Source organism: Gymnoscopelus braueri (genome assembly GCF_963280865.1).
Source record: "Gymnoscopelus braueri genome assembly, chromosome: 18".
NCBI lineage: Eukaryota > Metazoa > Chordata > Actinopteri > Myctophiformes > Myctophidae > Gymnoscopelus > Gymnoscopelus braueri.
In genome coordinates, this window is record NC_137618.1 from 22,203,660 (window position 1) to 22,224,230 (window position 20,571).

The 20,571-nt window shown below is 42.4% G+C and overlaps 1 protein-coding gene across 1 annotated transcript in view; it reads right to left on the bottom strand.

Moving 5' to 3' along the window:
• tmtops2b (teleost multiple tissue opsin 2b) overlaps window positions 1–20,571 on the bottom strand; it is a gene marked incomplete at both ends in the record, with an annotated part of 40,156 nt that overhangs the window by 18,704 nt on the left and 881 nt on the right. The window lies entirely within an intron of this gene.

Consider the following 20,571-nt stretch of genomic DNA (forward strand, 5'->3'; position numbering starts at 1 on the left):
GCACACGCACACGCACACGCACACGCACACACACACACACACACACACACACACACACACACACACACACACACACACATATACATAGAAGTGTACAGTATGTATGTGTAACACATGCATACACAAACATGGATTGCAGTGTTGAGTGTTAAGGTGTGAGAGATATGTATACACTCACACAGCTACACGCACACAAAGAGCAAGATGTGCATGGGAGGTTTCACACTGTCTGTCTCTCTCTCCCTCCCTCTCTCTCTCTCTCTCTCTCTCTCTCTCACACACACACACACACACACACACGCACGCACACACGCACACACGCACACACACACTGCCTGATTGGGCGCGCATGTGAATATTTTGTTCCGCGGTGAGACGCGCAATGAAGTAACCCACCAGCACACATGCGATCACACACACACGCACACGCGCACACGCGCGCGCACAAACACACACACATACACATCGCCGCTGCGTCACGGAGCGGCAGCGAACACACACACACACACGATGAAGTAACCCACCAGCACGCACGTGATCACACACACACACACACACACACACACACACACACACACACACACACACACACACACACACACACACACACACACACACACACACACACACACACACACACACACACACACAGCCCTCCGCTGCCCTACTGCTCCATCAAATAAGCCCTGGTGACAGCATTCATGAAGAACAAGGTGCCACTTATAGATTAGGGCTGTCACGATCATGACATTTTACTTTAATTGTGTTTTTGGCATTGAACATTGGAACATATGAATAAAAGTGACATTTATATTTGCCTTTTAGGCTTTTTAAACAAACATGCACAGGGCAGATATGACAAATAACTTATATATACAGTATATATAGAAATGACTGACGTATATTTAATAATTGTCAGTCTGTTTTTTCAATCATATTTAATAATCTAATAATCATATGCCATTATAAACTGCTAAGATTTACTTGGAAAGCGAGTATCTTCTGTGGCAGTAACGTGACATTTCTAAACGAGAGTGATGACGTTTTTAACAGCGTCAGAGCTTTCCAATGAGGCGCCAAAACGTCAACCCTTTATCACGTCCGTTCAGAAACATCATGTTACCGGTCCAATTTTTTTTTTAAATGTATTTATTTACGTCACATCGGATCTTCACCTACTTCTGTATATATCCGTGCGACAGAATATAATAGCTTTGCAAGTAAATCTTTGTGGTTTATAATAGCATATGATTTATATTCTGTTTCACAAAAAATAGGACTTGTACACAATATTTAACTGAATTGGCTGAAAATGCTCTAGAACAAGTCGTACGTTTATCTTCAAGCCGCTTCAAGCCGTTTCTGCTGGAGGTAAAATCCCCATTCTAGATTGCAGGCTGCTGGAGGGTGGGCCAAAGACATTTTCCGTACATCGCTGATCGCATGACCCCAAAAAAATCAATTCTCCGTTTCGAGGCAGCATAGAAAGGGGGGGGGGGGGGGCTAAATGGCGATAAGTCCTAAATATGTGCATAAACGAGCTGCTTAGTGAATGAGGCCCATAGTTCAGATGCCTTGTTTGTGGGAAATGTGCACCTAGTATCTGAGATGAGTTTGTTCTTACAGAAAATTTTGATTCAAGATACTTCTTAAGTGCAACTATTTGAACACACTAGACATACTGGCACTGTTAGTTGAGATAGGTATCACATTAAGAGAGAAGAAAGTGATGGGGAAAGAAAAGAGAGGTGTTTTTCTCTCACGGTATCGCTCTGTCATCTTTAACATGTCAGATCGGTGGATACAAGATCCATCTCTCTCTTATCCGCTGCTGCTTATGATCTGCCATTAGGCAAGAATAAATCTTACACTCTGCGTTTATTAAAGATTCAGCTATACATACACTCATTTCCTGTGCTTTTTTTCTCTGTCCACCATCAACCTCCAGAAAATGACAGTCGCACAGTCTACGCGGTAGACTCTACGGTAACTTACTGTACATTCAAATATGCATGGCGTATAAAAACAAATGTCAATGTTCATGCAGGAACATGCGTTCCCCATCAAAATGCTGAAACAAATGCTCACTGACTGTTAAATTGTAATTGCTTGCTGCATGTTAATGTTAATTACGGTAGTTACATTGAAAGACACTTTGTGAGCCCCCCAGACAGTTTTTAAGTGTCTCGATTCAGTATTTAGACATTTGATATTAATTTTATCAGACACGCCCCCTTCCTATACAAACCCATTGTAACTTCAAACTCCATTTTAACCATGTTAGATTCATCAAAAACACCCGTCCTTGGTTCTGGTGACTCACCCTGCCCCCCTAATACGCGAGGGGGCCGTGTTTTTTCAATTACTTTTTTCATTTATATATATAAAAAAAAAGGAAAATTAAAAAAATTAAATACAATAAAAAAATAAAATAAAATAAATGAAAACAATTATCGGAAAAAACACGGCCCCTCACTCATTAGGAGGGCAGGGTGAGTCACCAGAACCAAGGACGGGTGTTTTCGACAAATCTAACATGGTTAAAATGGAGTTTGAAGTTACAATGGGTTTGTATAGGAAGGGGGCGTGTCTGATAAAATGAATATCAAATATATAAATACTGAATCGAGCAACTTAAAAACTGTCTGGGGGGCTCACAAAGGCCTGAGTAGATGATAAAATGACCAAAAGTTTTTTTGAAAGTGAAATATCCCTTTAAGACAGCAGCTATGAGTCATCTTGTACAGTCTGTAAAATCCTGTTCTTTTCCAACAATTTTTCAAGATATCATTCAGCATTCAATATGCTACCTAACGACAGCTAATAACAGATCAACTGGAAAAGGACAGATCTATTGGACCAAATAAGAAATTATTAATCTGTTAGGAGCTAATCTCTCAAGAACAGATTCAGAGCTGCGCTACTGAATCTGTTCGGGAGCCCCGTTCAGAACGTGTGAGCAAACATCGCATCAGTGACGAGGTCCTGCAGATTCCTGCTCTACAACATCAGGAGGATTCGCCCCTTCCTCACGGAGAAGGCAGCCCAGGTGCTCATCCAGGCTCTCGTCATCTCCCGCCTGGACTACTGCAACTCCCTCCTTGCTGGTGCTCCGGCATCTGCCATCAGACCTCTGGAGCTTGTTCAGAAAGCTGCGGCTCGTCTGGTGTTCAACCGCCCCAAGTTCTCCCACACAACCATCCTTCTCCGCTCTCTACACTGGCTCCCCGTAGCGGCTCGCATCCAGTTCAAAACCCTGGTGCTAGCCTATAGGGCAGTGAAAGGAACAGCTCCTTCCTACCTCCGGGCTATGGTCGATGCCTACACCCCTGCCCGACCACTTCGGTCTGCCACCTCGGGGCGACTGATTGCCTCGTCACTCAAGGGTCCTTCTGGCCGATCCACACGGTCACGACTCTTTTCTGTTCTGGCCCCACAGTGGTGGAATGAACTTCCCACTGATGTTAGGACAGCAGAGTCACTGCCCATATTTCGCCGCAGGCTGAAAACCCACCTCTTCAGGAAACACTACCCTTCCTCTCTGCCTGACCTACTTGTTGTTAACTAGTTGTACGAACGCTTGTTTTCTATTGCTGTATTGTTTATTGGATTATTGGATTGTCTATTGGATCTTGTTTAGTCGATACACTTATTTGTTTTAGCTCATGCTCATTTGATTTAGCTATTTTGTCTCATCTGTTTAAGGAAATAGGTAGCTGATATATTGCACTTTTACCTTAGCGCTAGGTATACTCTTGGTTGCTTGTTTTTGCAGAAAATGCACTAAAGACTTCTGGTGATTAGTAGTTTTCGTTCCCTACCTATGTTGAATACACTTATTGTAAGTCGCTTTGGATAAAAGCGTCTGCTAAATGACTGTAATGTAATGTAATGTAATGTAATGTAATGTAATGTAATGTAATGTAATGTTGGCCTACAAGTGGGCGTGCCTTCAGATCAGGAAGCAGGCCGCGCTTTACCCAATCAAATGTAGTGGGCGGGATTTACATCTGTGCGTTTGCTTCCCACTGGAAACAAACCCAAACTCATTTAACAATAGCGTCCTCGGAGCCGACAAAATCACAGAACGTTCATAACATTTTAACTTGTTCTTTCATCATAGAAACAAGTGGGACCAAAACGCCGGTTTCCAGTCATCGTTGGTCTATTTAATCACTCCCCCCAGAGTCAAATGCAAAAGTGAAAAACGCTGGGGCCGCTGTTTTTCCTTTTTATTTGACGATGGGTTCCCAGATTGGTTATAGGAGCAGACACGAGAGGAGTCATTTAGAGGAAAACAAGATGATTGATGATAGCACAAGATGTCAGGACATTTAAAAGTTGCAGGTCCTGTATGTCCTCTGTGGCTGAGGGCTCAGTCTGTTCTCTGTGTTCTCTGTGTCCTCTGCACTAGTAGTTACTTTAGTTCTTATTTAAGGCCAGCCGTGGGTAGCCCAGGAATGACTGGTAATCAATCATGGCCGTGCACCAGATGTGCGTGTGCCTGCACAAATAGACACATGCGTTCACATGCCATGCTACTACTACTGTGCTCTCCTATTAGGGAGGCAACCCTCTGTGCTATGATATACCTTATCTGAAGGGAGGGGAGATTTATGGAGAAAATGTATCATCTCTAAGGCAGAGACTGCAATGGCTGTTTGCTGCTGTTGTGGCGGTTGGCTGTTTAACACACGCACTCAGCTATATTCACCCAAAGGGTGGCCATGCATCACTAGAAAACTGACGCAGTAATGTTCTTTTAATGAGGCCACTCCAGGGGGAGAGCAAGGTGTGCCCTGTGTGTGTGTGTGTGTGTGTGTGTGTGTGTGTGTGTGTGTGTGTGTGTGTGTGTGTGTGTGTGTGTGCGCGCGTGCGTGCGTGCGTGCGTGCGTGCGTGCGTGCGTGCGTGCGTGCGTGCGTGCGTGCGTGCGTGCGTGCGTGCGTGCGTGCGTGCGTGCGTGCGTGCGTGCGTACACACAGACACAACACGATACTCTGACAAGTAGGTCATGCATTTTGAATTGCCTTTGTGTATGAAACGTGCTATACAAATACTCTTCTCAGTGGTGGTTCTTGCTTGTATAGCGTTCTGGGTGAGCCCCCATTCAGTACCCCCAACAATGTCACCTATCGTATATCATGGACCCCAAGCTGCTTATATTTATTGAACATAAACCATCTATGACTTTACTAAACCGAATAATGATCCAAACGATATCCGGACGTCTTCTACACTTTCTTCCAAGCAAGCTAGGCATGATAACTACTACTGTCTACTGTTTCAAAATATACGACACAACCAAGAGTCAAGACTAAGCCAATTCACCTTGGTGGTGTACAGAATGGTTTTATATTATTCTTAATGATTTCACGCTAACCAGAAAGAAAATGCAACAACATGTCTGACTGTGAAACCATACATTCTAAGCATTACGAATTCATTGGGGTTTGACTGTTTGACTGTGTGACTGTTGACTGTTTTTACTTATCAGCTTGCCTGGCGTTTCTGGGGTTATTGCGCTGACAGCACGCTGCGAAGCAGCACGTTCATATTTCAGTACCCAGCATCGGCCAGGTTATTGTGTGAGTGAAAATACGCTCTTGCTCCCTCTCCCTTGTCCCTCTTCCTCTCCCTCTCTCTCTCTCTCTCTCTCTCTCTCTCTCTCTCTCTCTCTCTCTCTCTCTCTCTCTCTCTCTCTCTCTCTTTCTCCCTCTCCTCTCTCTTCCTCTCTCTCTGTCTCTCTCTCACACTGATCGAGCTATGGTCTGATTTCACACACAACCTCCCTCCCTCTCTATGTCTCCCTCACTGTATCACTCTCCCTTTCAACCTCTCCCTCTCCCTCTCCCAAGCTGATTGAGCTCTGGTCTGATGTCACGCACAACCTCCTTCCCTCCCTCTTTATGTCCCTCTCTCCCTCTCACTCTCCCTTTCAACCTCTCCCTCTCCCCCTCTCTCCCAAGCTGATTGATCTCTGGTCTGATGTCACACACAACAGAATCTGTTGCCAAACAAGGCGATTTGCACTGACATCAAACGTTGCCTACTAAGCATGTGGATCTCCATCACTGAGGCCGATTCGAAGCGCATCTCGATACGCTGCCAGCGATACGATACATTAGAGATACATTGAAGCCCTTGACGATATGATGCGATATGAATCATCCCTGTTCACGATTCGATGCGATTTGATAACGATTTGATGGCGATTCAATTCTGCACAATGCGATACTATGCGATACGATGTGATTCGGTGCTTTTGTACTAAAATTGCATTACATTTAAATTCAAAGCAATTTATTGTTTTACTGTAGGTTAGTACTAGGCTCTGCATCTCTGTCTAACAACCCAACTCATAGACTTCTGAGAGAAAACTAATTTGGGGTCTGCTGGTTATTGTAGAATTGTTTGATTACTAATCATATAGTATATCATTATTATATATCATTAAACAGGGGTCCAGTGTTATTACGGGGGGCTGGCAAATACTTGCGTGATAGGAAGCTTCTTTTTTTTTTTACATTAACCACTTGAACCCTAGCGTCCCTATTCTGAGGGGAACATTAGCCGAAAATAGCCGATCTACATGTAGATCGGCTATTTTCGGCAGAGGTTTGATGTGTAGATGGAAAAAAAGAGCTGACCAAGTATAGAGCCAAAGGTCAATTTGAGGCTTTAAGAGATTAAATGTCATTCATGGATTAATGTTACTAACATAAATCCAACATATTAATAGAAAAGATAATGTGTAAACATATAAACACAAAATATTAATTTACACGTCACACACTAATGATAGTGCTGTCAAACAAGTCTATGAAAAAGTTTAATCTGCAACACAGTTTTATACAAGCCTATGTACCGGGGGTCCCTGCTTGATCTCTCTCTCAGCTAAGGGGTCCTTGACCTGAAAAACGTTGAAGACCCTGGCCTGTATATCATATGAATATAATCCAGGATTATAAATTATAAATGATAAATTAGGCTCTAGCCTCGATAGAACAGCAGCAGCAGAGAGAGAAAGCTGTCAATTACGCTGCAAGAAGAACAAACAGCTGTGGATTATCATTCAGCGTGCTGCAGTGACACAACAACTGATAAACGGACAGGGATTTTATAAAGCTTAGTGGTGCTTCTCTTGCATTTTTAACCCGTGGGGCTATCTGTAGTTGCGGGTGCGGCAAAGTTAGTCTGTAGTCTGCAACAGGTTCACTCACTGTGAACCTGTTGAATGTCAGAATGTCAGAGACCGGCTGTTTTTGTTGGCTGATGGTGCATTCAAGGCGCCTCGGAAACACAAGATAGGATGCAGACACGCAGCGAACGATGCATCGCGTAAATTGTATCCGATGCACACTGTATGAACCGGTGCAGTCATATCGCGCATGTTTATATCGATTCACCGATTCATATCAAAGAATCTCTGCATGCTTATTGCCTACCAACCGATTTGCGCTAATGTGACATAAGGCATGTCCATTATATCGATCGACATGCCTTGAGACAAAAATTGTTGAGACACACTTACGGTGCACCTGATTCGGATGCTATCAATGCATTGAATGGGACATTATCACCTTTTATTAGACCATTGAATGGGCGAAATAGGCGACATACTGACCTACCCGCGATTTATCAGACCATTCATTGGGTGTTATCAAGACATACTGACCTACCAACGGAGATGACTTAAATAGTTCAGTTTCGGTTTTGGTTTTGGTTTCGGACCATGACGGAGGCGCGCAGTCTCAGGCGAACTGTCACCCCGTGAAGGACCACCGAGGGAGCTAAAGCGACCGAGTTGCCGTCCTGAACGGTGACGTTCGCCTGAGCCTACTCAGCGCCGTTGGAGTTATGTACCGATAGGCACAGAATCGTAAATAATGTTGTGGGGACTGCTCCGCCTCCAAGTAGGTCAGTAGCTCCTGATTACGCCCCATGAATGGTCTGACAAATCGCGGGTAGGTCAGTATATCGCCTACTCGTCGCCTACTTGCCCATTCAATGGTCTGATAAAACGTGATAATCTCCCAATCAATGCATTGATAGCATTCGAAGCCGGTGTACAGACAGACAACTTGAACTTCATAGAACGAGACACTTAGGGGTGGAGGTATACTGTCGCAAAGAAAAACACCACTTCAAAGTTTAGTTTACGGTAAATTAAAAGTCGGCTTTTAATCTCTGCATAAGGATTTTAAGGATGTAAATAATTTATGAGCTCCTACTACAATGAGTGGAGAGGACAACAACGTCACGTAGGCTAATCAATATGCTAATTTATTAATCTGATAGTGTTGCCCGCTGAATCTAGACATACACAGATGGATCTGCACTTGTCAATTGTCACTTATGCTTGTGGATCGACTGTTTTTGGCGATATGCTGCAGTCAGACTCACTCCCGTTGCATATTATGATTATAATATATCAAAATAAAAAATGTATATATAAATGGGTTATGGTTACATTTCTTTTTTTGACGGGGGGGGGGGGGGGGGGCGCGCCCCGCCGCGGGGGAGCGCGGGAGGTGAACTTGAAGAAAATGAGCACTCCTGTTTCAATATGATTGGTTTTCCAGTCATACTGTAACATATAATATGTATGTATGTATGTAATGCCCGGGATTCTAAAGCCAACGTTTTAACTCCCTCTTGGCTGAGGGAGATATTAGGTTTTTGGTAATCATATACAGTATATAAACATAGATTTATCACAGTATATAGTACAATACATTAGTACAGCATACGCGCATTGACATAAAAAATAAGTATGACTTCTATAGAATATAGACGTATGCAAAGATGAGAAAACACACACAGACACACACCCAAATCACAACACTGATAGTTCTTATGATATCAAGAAAGGACATCTTTTAGAAGAAGCAGGCTCGTGACAGTCGAAATGGGTAAAGGAAGAGAGAAGAATGTAACGTAATGCCATCTTAAATATTTATCATCTGACCGCTCCAGGAGGACCTTCTGAAAAAAAATGAGAGAATTCCTCCGCCTTGGGTGTTTGTCTGAGATAAAACTTGAGAGATGGATTTTCATTGTGTTCCGTGACGTGTGTCAATCTACAATTTGCAAGACATTTCCACCTGTACTGTATGTATGTACAGTATTTGGCATTGCTATTCCAGAGATGACTGATTTGTGTGTGTGTGTGTGTGTGTGTGTGTGTGTGTGTGTGTGTGTGTGTGTGTGTGTGTGTGTGTGTGTGTGTGTGTGTGTGTGTGTGTGTGTGTGTGTGTGACGTGTAAATTCTCCTCCTCCATGTGACAACCCTCCAGGCTCCGGAGTTGTCCAGCGATCTAGCTGTGCGACACATCATAAGTAATTGCAGTCACTTCAAAATTACGCTGACGGAACGAGGAGCATTCCCATTCTTTAAAGAAGTTTGAGAGTATTGGGATCTGGCTAGAGAGACACTCAGGAGCACGGCAGCTCAACAAAACAGTACAGTCGCGGAAAAGTGTTTGTGAAGTGATGGAAGATTTCCTGGGAATACTTACGCACTTACAAGACAATGTTAAGAAGCCTTTAGATTTCTCCAATTGTTTATTGTTTAATATCATGTCATATTTCTAAACCTTCACGCTCTGAGAGGAGCCAACATGGACTGGAGCTGTCCGGGTCAGAGAGATGCCAGCAGACAACGGAGAATTGCCACCAGGGCCGGTTCTGGGCTGATCAGCGCCCTAGGCGAGATTCCTCTGATGCGAAATGTTTCGGTTTCTGGGCGGATTTTGATAATTCTTTTTCTGTTTTTGGCTACTTTATTTCGGTTTTAGGGTTAGGTTAGAGTTTTGTTATTTAATTATTATTTTTGCCTGATTTTACCGATTTATTATCAAAACATTTAAAATTAATTAAAATATATATTATTATTTTTTTCCCAGACTTTTTTTTGCCGCCTCTCCAAACTGCCGCTCTAGGCGTCCGCCTATGTCACCACAAACCGAACTGTTCAAGCAAGCACACAACTTGCTGTGCATCGTATCACCAACATGTCGAGCCAGTAAAGTCGTGAGAATCTTGTACGGTAATCTGTATTATATCTAAATTATTTCTATACCCGGGAATGTCAAAGCTCTTGTGTTTGTATAAACTGGATGCAAAATAGGGATGCAAGGATATGAGTTAAGGTGTAGTAAATCAGATTGCATTGTCATTCCATAATGCTAGTAGACCCTAGACATGAGAATGAGAACATAAATAATATTATAAAACCTTTATGGATACCATGCAACACTGTGAATGTGTAATTTAAAAAAGGGGTTACATGGGAAAACATCAGCCTTCATCCTAGATGTTATGTTGTTTTCGAAGGTGGAACACTGACTGCATAGGCCAGACCAATTCTCTCACTTGTTTGGCATGCCTCTCAAAATGCTAATAATGAAACGGTGGATCCATCTGACACTACGGGCTCTGCACTAGTGCTCGGTTTGGAAGCCAATTGTTTGGCTCTCGTGTTGCTGCTTGCAACATTGTCAGGGATCGCGCCATTCAGAGCAGCCGATTGGTTGGCGCCACAGAAGTGCTACTTGTAGCATTGTAGAGAACTGCTCATCCGATAAACACTGCATTCCCTTGGGTACTCAGCAATACACCAGCTATTTGTGCGGTTCTCAAGACATGCAAAGGACAGACAGACAGACTTCAAAGTTGCCACAAAAATCGCTAAAAAATCGCTCAAACGCTCATAGGCTAGGGTTACATGCGAGACGTTGCGTGTGTGCGCAAGCCTGTATGCGCAAGCCTGTATGGACCTTTTTATTCGAGGCCAAGGAAGCTGTGGGGCATAAAACGTATTTGGCATTACAATCTACGACAGTGCAGTGTTACATCACATTTGGTTACCTATCGAAGTTTATGTCCCGTCGAGTCCTGCCATCACTGCAATGAGGGCAGGTCACAGAATCGGACGACTAACACATGCGGTGTGTAACATCATACCATATCCGGGCCTGTGACTGCATTTTTTTGCTATACCAGGACCTGGACATAGCCTATACGAAAAGAAAAGAGATGAAACGGTGTAGCTGCAAATGGCTTTACAGTGTATACTGTGTGTAAAGTTTACCCACAGTTATAGATGTAATGGACATAAAATAAACCATTTTAGTTTTTATCAGCTCAGAGTTACAGCTGACCACTGCTTTGGCTGCCAGAATAATAATTTCTTTATTTCTTTATTTTGGTTCTATATTGTTTATATAATTTATGTCAATGTCCATGACATATCTGTCTCTCAGTCTGATGCTATAGCCTTCTCCTCTTTATTGACTTGACGCCTTATTTTGTTCAATTGGAAATCAGCCATTTCTCCATCACATCAACGCTGGGTCGGAGATGTGATGGCACATTTAAAACTTGAGAAGCTTAAATATTCCACAAGGGGCTCAGTCCAGAAATTCTACCAAGTTTGGCAGCCATTTTTAGATTATCTTAATCTAAAATTCCCGGCTGGGGACACTTGGGTATAGGACAGTGAATCACTAGATATTGTATGGCAAGTCACAATCTGTATTGTTTTTAACTTTTTTTTTACTTTACTCTTTTTATTTAAGATATTGTTAATGTACTGTGTGGATATATGTAGTCCTGTGGTGTATGTATGTATTGTTGTTATTGAAACCTAAAAAATCAATAAAAACTAGAAAAAGTGCTCCTCGGAGCACAGGTCTCCGCCAGGTCAGGTAGGTTATTGTGGCCTCCTGGTGGCGCTATAATAGGCCAATGTGAAAAGGGTGCCATTTCTTATTAGGCCTTGCACGGCAATCGGACACTGCATTCATGGCTTGAGGCATTTTGTGCAAAAAAATGTTTTTGCTAAATTAGACCTGCTGGTGGCGCTATAACAGGCCAATGTTAAAAGGGTGGCATTTGTTCCTCAACATAGTGTGAAGGTGCGTGCAAAAGTTTGACCGCAATCCGACGGTGCGTTCATGATTTGCGGAATTTTGTTCAAAACAAGCCACTACTGCAAACTTTAGATGTCAATCTTAGCCAATGAGAATGGAATATGAAAAATCAAACACATCCGTCTTGATCACATGACTATGGAGATCATGTGTACCGATTTGCGTGAAATTTGGATAAAATCGGAAGGAGTAATATAAAAAAATGTGTTTTACGTAAGTCGGCCTCCTGGTGGCGCTATAAAAGGCAAATGTGAAAAATGCAGGGCAAAGGTTTTTCCTTGACCTCTAGGGAGTGCGCACACAAAGTTTTACACAGATCGGTGCAGTTATAGGTACAAACATGAATCGGCCTGTTATAGCGCCACCATGAGGCTGATTTGAAAATGTTCAAGTGCCATTTCTTCCTCGGCATAGTGGAAATATGCGAGCAAAATTTCACGGAAATTGCATGCTGTGGTCATGATTTGAGGCATTTTGTTCAAAACGGAGTACTTCTGCAAACTTTGGAAGCCCTTTTTAGCCAATCAGGATGGAATATCAAAAATCTGAAAGATTCGGTTTCGTTTAATGACTATAGAGATACTGTGTACCGATTTGTGGGATTTTTGGACAAAATCTGTAGGAGTACTGTAAAAAAATATGTTTTGCACAAATTGGCCTCCTGGTGGCGCTATAAAAGGCCCATGTGAAGAATTTGGGGCAGAAGTTCGGAATTGGCATCCAGGGAGTGTGTGTGCACAGTTTCGCTGCGATCAAGGCAACGGTGGCGAAGATTAGCTGGTCACGGACGGACGGACGGACGGACGGACACACGGACGGACGGACGGACGGACAGGGGGTAAAACATACTCTCTCGCCATGCCTTTCGGCCTGGCGGAGACAACAATGTAATAAATATAGCTGCAAGCAGCGATAAACGGGGCCAAGGAATGAAGGCAAAAAGCAATGTGCAACAATAGCTCAATAAGACATAGAAACAGAATAGATTGAATTTGAGACAAAGCAGCCCATGCAACAAACAAATGAGCATTCTCAACAGCTGAGCAGAGTGCTGAGGGATTGTGGCTAGCATGCAGGGGAGCAATCCAGGGTTAAGAACCTCACTCACGGACACCTCAACCCATGGACATAGACAGGAATCGAACCCTTGACCTTAGGACTCACAGGCTGCCACACTGCCAATTGAGCTATAGCTTCATCCAGCCTGATGGTGTCTGTTGAAGATCATAAACTCTTGCCTTCTGTCATGAACCAAGCCCCTGTTTCACTAACGCTAAGATCGGGTTCACAAACCATTTACCAATGAAGAAATTGTATGTCTCCTTGGAACCGAAACTGAGGGACAGCGAGTGCATTTTCCGGCAGCGGCTGCTGCCGCGGAGCTGCCACCAATATTATTTACGATTCTGTGCCTATCGGTACATAACTCGGACGGCGCTTAGTCGACTAGCAGACCATTGGCCGGTCGTCGCGGGCACTCGCGCCTGGAGGCGCTCGGGCGCGACTCCTTGGCCTCAAGGTCTGCTGAGTCGGCGCGCCTCCGTCATGGTCCAAAACTATACTTTATCGGCGGAAAAAAGAAGTTGACTGCCGCTCCTCCACCGGCAGTTCCGCGACTGCCGCTCCTCCACCGGTAGTTCCGCGGCAGTTCCGCTGCTCCGCCGGCAGCTGCCGCTCCACCGCCGGCAGTCACTGCCGGCAACTGCCGCTCCTCCACCGGCAGTTCCGCGGCAGTTCCGCGGCTGCTGCCGCTGCCGGAGAATGCACTCGCTCCTTCTGCCGAAACTAGTGAAAGCAGCCGATCTACAAGCTCAGATCGGCTATCCAAAACGTTGTGAGCTTGTAGATCGGCTATTTTCACAAGGAAATAGGGTATACATTGAAAATAACTACTCTCAAAAAGGCATTTCATGTTATCTTTAAAAATTGCATATGCATTAATTAACAAGGTCATGTTTTGTGCAATGCCCCCACCCTCACTAACCTTAACCTCAGTAAAACAACGCCTAAACCTAACCTCAAGAAACACTATTTGTAAACCTAAGAATTCCAAATCATGATCACCTCAACACATTGTCGGGGACATGGATCGAACAAGCGCCCTCTGGACTCACAGGCTGCCTCTCTTCTCATTGAGCTAGAAATATGGCCCCCCAGTTTTCCGTCCGTTATGAACCAAGCCTCTGTATCACTAACTACTCTAGATCACTGGTTCACAAAACATTTACCAGTAAAGATTTTTTTTGTCTCCTCGGAATGGAAACTAGCGAAAATAGCCGATCTACAAGCTCACAACGCGTTGCTATCTGAAAAGTTGTGAAATTGTAGATCGGCTATTTTCACAAGAAAGTATGTCATACATTACAAATAACTACTTTCAAAAAAGCATTTCATGTTATTTATTTTTTATTGCACATGCATTAATTAACAGGGTCATGTTTTGTACAATGCAATTTAAATGTAGCTTGCATTGAGTGAGGCTTGAACCAGGAAAGGAGAATGCAAAGATGATTCTTTTTAATGAAGCCAGGCCTCTACAATATCCATTGGCTCATGGAGGCTTCATTCTTTTACGTACAAACTTCTCTTCAACTGGGATTGTAGATAATGGTCGATTGAGTGTAGAACGTTTCACGCAAATTGCTCAAAAATCACTGCAGAAACACAGGTTTAAGAGTTTATCAAACTGCTGAAAATGGCGGAAAATGTAAGGGCGGAGCTTACTGATCAAAGAGAGTCAAGGCACGTGTGTAAGTAAGTTGCATGGCTGTCGGCCAAACAAGGCATGACTTATGCCTGTTTAAAGTTTGCATTTTCAACCGATTGCTATAGCCCCCCCCCCTTTGGCCAATTGGAGTGAGATTAGTTTTCAGTGATATTTGGAATGACCCTCTACCATACTGCAAAGTTTCATAAAAATATAAGTCTGCATTTATGTGTTAGGGGCCGAAGAAAAATTTTCATAAAACTGCAATATTCATTGGCTCTAAAAGCTTCATTTTTGCACATAGCCTACATATTGGTCCAAAGTTCATGTGTAAGAAGTTTCCAAGGGGCCAGCCTGACATATTTACAATGAGGCCGATACGGAAGAGAGACAGTTCATATGAATGGCCTGTATGGCGCTGTTTTACCCCTGCAGGTGTCAGAAGGAATATTCTCTCGTTGTAAGCGGATGGGCTTTTGACGAACTTTAGACTAGATTTTCTTACCTTAATAAAAATGGTCATAAATACTATATGCTTCCAGTCGCTAGTTTAAGGTCTCCTTTCAATCATCATGATATGCGTTTTGCTAAATTATGGTCCCATTTATTCTAAAATTGACGATAAAGTAGACTATGCTCCAGGAGGGGCGAGATGATTTGATTGACAACCTACACAACCAATAGCATTCATTCCCCGCCCCGCTCTTGATTGACAAGCTACCCAACCAATAGCATTCTTTGGGGATTGTTTTCCGGTTCCCTGGTCACATGTCTGGTCTCAAGCAATAGCGTTTGAGTTCCGACGTGCCCAATGGTATATATTAAAGATGGCGGATTGCACGTTCCTGAACAATCGGCTTCATTTACGGTCTGTAGAAACCAATGGGTGACGTCACCGTTCCCTTTGTCCATATTTTTTACGGTCTATGGAAGTTTCGTGCAGATTTCTCAAAAATCCCAGGAGATTTTTACAGTTTTTCATATAATTCAAAATGGTGGGAGATCTAAAGATCAAAGGTCAAAAGTCAGAGTGTGAAAGTTGTTCATCATGAGTAGACGCATATGTGTGTTTCATGGCTGTAGGTCAAACAGGGCATGAGATATACCTGTTCAAAGTTGGCATTTTCAATTGAGTGCTATAGCGCCACCCTTTGGCCAATGGTTGCGAGTTTCGTGGCTTGGGCGTTTGGCATCTACCATATTAATAATAATAATAAAAGATACAGGTGCAATAAGGGTCCAAAGGCCCTACGGCCTTGGCCCCTTTAATAATAAAAAAGTCACAACCAACTAAAGAGCCTAATGTACAACCAACTAAAGAACCAGCCCAACAAATAAAAGACACTAAAGATGCTGGAACCACCATAGATGAGCATGTGTTGGAGCCTCACAGAGGGCACACATTAACTGGGAAAGGAAAGGAATTGCAAATGTTGTTGTATCGTTTTGGTTGTGTGTACAGTATGAACATTAGAAGATTCGAAAAAAGTTGACAGAAAGAGCTGTCATAAGTAAGGCTCCTAATAGCATCCTCCAAGGACACATCAGTTCTCTGCAAAAGGAGGTATCTGAACTGAATGGCATTTATGATGCGTACAAGAAGATTGACACTCCAGATAATGACATGCACCGCAAGCTGAATAAGTGTATAAAAGTAACTAAACATGTTGTTCTTAATGCTCCGACTCAGATTAAAGGAGCAGAAGAGGAGCTCATTTGGCCTGAAGTCAGCTCTGCGTTTGTTTCAACCAACAGTCTTTCTCTGTCAGCCTCAAATCGTTCTAATTGTTCTCATGTGAATTCTAATGTACAATCAATTAAGAAACAAGAAGCTGCTGCTGAATATGCAGCTACACATGCTGTTTTAAAAATCATGGCTGAACAAGAACGGCAACAAGAGAAATTGAAACAGCTGGAAATGGAGGCTGCTGCTCAATTAAAGAAACAGGAAGAAATGAAAAGAGAACTGGAACCTTTGGAGGAGCTGAAAAATATGAATGCTGCCCAAGCAAGGCTTAAGGTCTATGATGGAGCCAATCAAGATCAAAGGGTTACATCACAGCAGGACACTTTGCATCAGCAACACCCACCGCCAAGAGCACCACCACCAAGAGCTGTGACAACAAGTGAGCCTGACATCACAAAGCTCGTCAAGGTTTTAGCTGAGGCAATCACGGCTACCTATCCCAGAGCCCGCCATCTTTACTGGAGATCCACTTAAAGGAGGAGGTCACCCAAAAAATGACTTATTTTCTATCAATTGCACACCCTATGAAGCCTTGAATCCATGGATTCTTTTTTGTTTTTGTCGCATTCCTAAGCTAATAATTTGATTCCCGTCTCCTACCGGCTAATGTATCAGGTAGGAGACACAAAGTAGATTATTTGTGTCTCCTACTGGAAATACACCCGGTCATCAAATTATTGGCTTAGGAATGCCACAAAAACTCGAATAAATCCATGAATTCAAGGCTTCATGGGGTGTGTAATTGATAGAAAATAAGTAATTTTTTGGGTGAACTCCTCCTTTAAGTTCAATATGTGGAAATACTCCTTTCAGACCCTCATTGAGAGGAAGAACATTCCTACAGTGGAGAAATCGTTTTCTTACAAAAATATGTTGGAGGTGCAGAGGCTATTGAAGGTTATTTTCTAATTGACACAGAGGAGTCATATCACGCGGCATGGAATCTGTTAGATGAAAGATATGGTGATCCATTTATTATTGCAAGGGCTTTCCGTGACAAGTTACACCCATGGCCAAAAATCACCTCAAGAGACAGTACTGAGCTAAGAAAGTTTGTAGACTTTTTAAGAAGTTGTGAAGCATGCCATTGCACACAATGTGCATTTGAATGTTCTCAATGATGCTATGGATAACCAAACACTAACTACAAAGCTACCTAACTGGTTAAGTACTGGTTGGAACAGAGCAGCCACACAATACCAGCTGCTATATGGACATTTCCCCCATTTCAGTTTGTCACATTCCTAAATCAAGAAGCCATAGTACTGCATGTAATCCAATAACCTCATAGAGTGCATTACATCAGCATGAACAAGACAATCGTTCCAGACCCAAGAACCAAATTCCAACTTCCAGAATCTTCACAACCGCCACCAGTTTAAGGTCCACAGTCATATGTCAGTTTTGCAATAAACCAGGTCACAGCCTACATCACTGTCATAAGTTCACTGCAATGCCAATTGAAGACAGAGTCATGTTCATCCAGTGTGAGAGACTGTGCTTTGGCTGTCTACATCCTGGACATCAAGGGCTGCAGTAAAAGGATGGTCTATGACACATGTACAAAACGCCACCCCACATGCCTACACGAAGACCGCAGACAGAAAGACCAAATCCAAGAACCAAAGCAATTTAAAAAATAATAGAAACTAGTTCTAACGAAAGAGCCCCACAAATTCAAACTGGTGATTTGTAACAGAACAATTGTGTGTGGAGAGGAAACCCTGCCTTGCAGCATCACCAGTAATGGTGGGAGCACATGCAAACGGCACAAGAATAGGAGCATGAAAGATGTTAAAAGGCAACAAGAAGCTGAGCAAACAAGTGAAAGACCCTGGGTACCGGTGCTTCAGTACTTTCAACCTCAACAAGGAGGCTGACGCCAACTGGACACATACTGCAAACTGTCAAGCTATAGTTGCTGTTAACACGAACCCCAAGAATACAGCAGCTTGTAGTAAGGATAAGCCTGCGACTGCAAGGAAAGCAGCAACCAAAGGTCCCACAAGGTTACAAAGGAAGATTCCAGTAGAAAGAGATGAAAAAGAGAACATCAAGAGAAAAGGGATTTTTCTCAAATGAAGATGCAAAAACTAAGAAAAATACTAAGTTTAAAGAGCAAAGGAAAAAAGAACTACCCCTAGGATATGTCAAGGTGGGAGAGTGCAAAATTGGTAGGCCGCCTGACCGAGGTCTGGGAAACGGTAAAAGCCATTTATTTTAAATGTTGTGCTCAACAAGGGTCTCAAACCTAAAGCAAAGGGGTCAATAAGTGTTGAGTGCAGCCACGTAAGTTTGGCAAGGTTCATTTGTTTTTTGTTTTGTTGCACTTAAGGTACAAGGTTCTGTTCTGTAAAGGAAAGAGAAAAGAAACACTGTTTAAGAAATACTGTTTGACTGCCAGAAGAGAAGAGGTGTCAACGGTCAAGGTTAATTTTATAAAATGTATTGTTTATTGTACACATGACTTGAAGGTTGTACAACGGGTTTATTGTACACATGATGTGAATGAAAAAGGTTTTCTGCTTGAAGCAGAATATTGATCATGGTTATTTTGATAATTAAGTTTCATATGGGAAACAAGGTTTGAAATTCTTGATTTCAAATGTTGAGAAATTTGATTTCAAATGTTGAGAAATGTATGGTGAAAGAAATCTCAAAATGTATGGTGAAAGAAATCTCAAAATTTAAGATCACTTATTATATCACTTATTGTAAGTCGCTTTGGATAAAGCGTCTGCTAAATGACCGTAATGTAATGTAATGTAAGATTTGGTGGGAGTTTGGCTGCCAGAATAATTATTTGTTATTGTATTTCTTAATTTTGGTTCTTTATTGTTTATATCATTTATGCCCATGTCCATTATTTATGTCCATGCCCATTGGTTTAAGTTAAGTATATTTATGTTATACTGGATACTGTATTTAGTTAGTTGCCTGGAACTCCTTATATGGTATTTCTGGGACTCGGAACACGTCAGTGGTTGAACTTCCTCCCTTTGTGTGAAGATGCGGGAGAAAGTGTGTTTGTCCTGAATCTTTAATATCTAAAGCGAATATTGAACATTATATGGGTTTGAACGTTTGTTTGATTAAATTATTTTTATTGCAGTTTGTGTTGCTGTGAGTCTGTTCGTGGGAATTTGGACTCATTCCCTTTAAGTCTATATGCAGCCATTTGTACATTGTTTATGTTATGTTTCTGTTGTTGTCTATAGGCTACAAACACAAGCGTTTGTATAGTTGTGCTTTATTTATTCAGTTTGACGTTGGGTTTGAATGTCTGCAAGAGTACATTAATAAATCCATCTGTATGCAGAACAAGCTATGTCGTTTGTGGCTACTGGGGGGAGTGATACTGCAATCCATATACACAGCCTCTATAACATCACAATAATTGTCATTGAGTGTGAATTGGCTAAACAAATTGACTTTAAATACATTAAAAGAAATATGGCTTTATAGCTGCACATCTTTGTGGCGCTCACTGTGCCTAGCCCATACCTGCCAACTTTTATTTGACCATTCCTCCTTGACAACTCCTTGGCCATTTCTCATTTTTTTTCTCCTGTTTTGGGGAATTTCAGCCTTTTTGCGTGGCAACCCATGTGTCCAAGGCCCATGTATTTTGTTGGAAGGTGTGAGCAGTCTCTCTCTATCTCTCTCTCTCTCTCTCTCTCTCTCTCTCTCTCGCTCTCGCTCTCTCTCTCTCTCTCTCTCTCTCTCTCTCTCTCTCTCTCTCTCTCTCTCTCTCTCTCTCTCTCTCTCTCTCCATGCCACTTTGATTCTGGCACACACACCCCAAAAAACCTCTCTCTCAACAATGAGAGAGTGTAAATGTTTTTCTTTTATTGTCGCTTTATGTAAATTATGTCTGGATAAACATCAGTCCCACATACAGTGTACACTCCATGTATCTAACTGATACATTGTAATTGAATGCAATTATAAAGAGATAGTCACTTTTAAGTAATTAGTGGTTATTATTACAATGAAAGATGGCTCTTTCATTGCTTCAGTCAGTTAGTAAAGCCTGATAAAAGTATCAAACTCCCAAAATCCAACAGAATACTGGAGATGACATACTCTGTTAAATAATGAATGTATAATACTTTACATTATTCCATACCATTTTCGTTTCATTGTTTTTACATTTTGAACAAACTGCCCATTTAATGTTGAG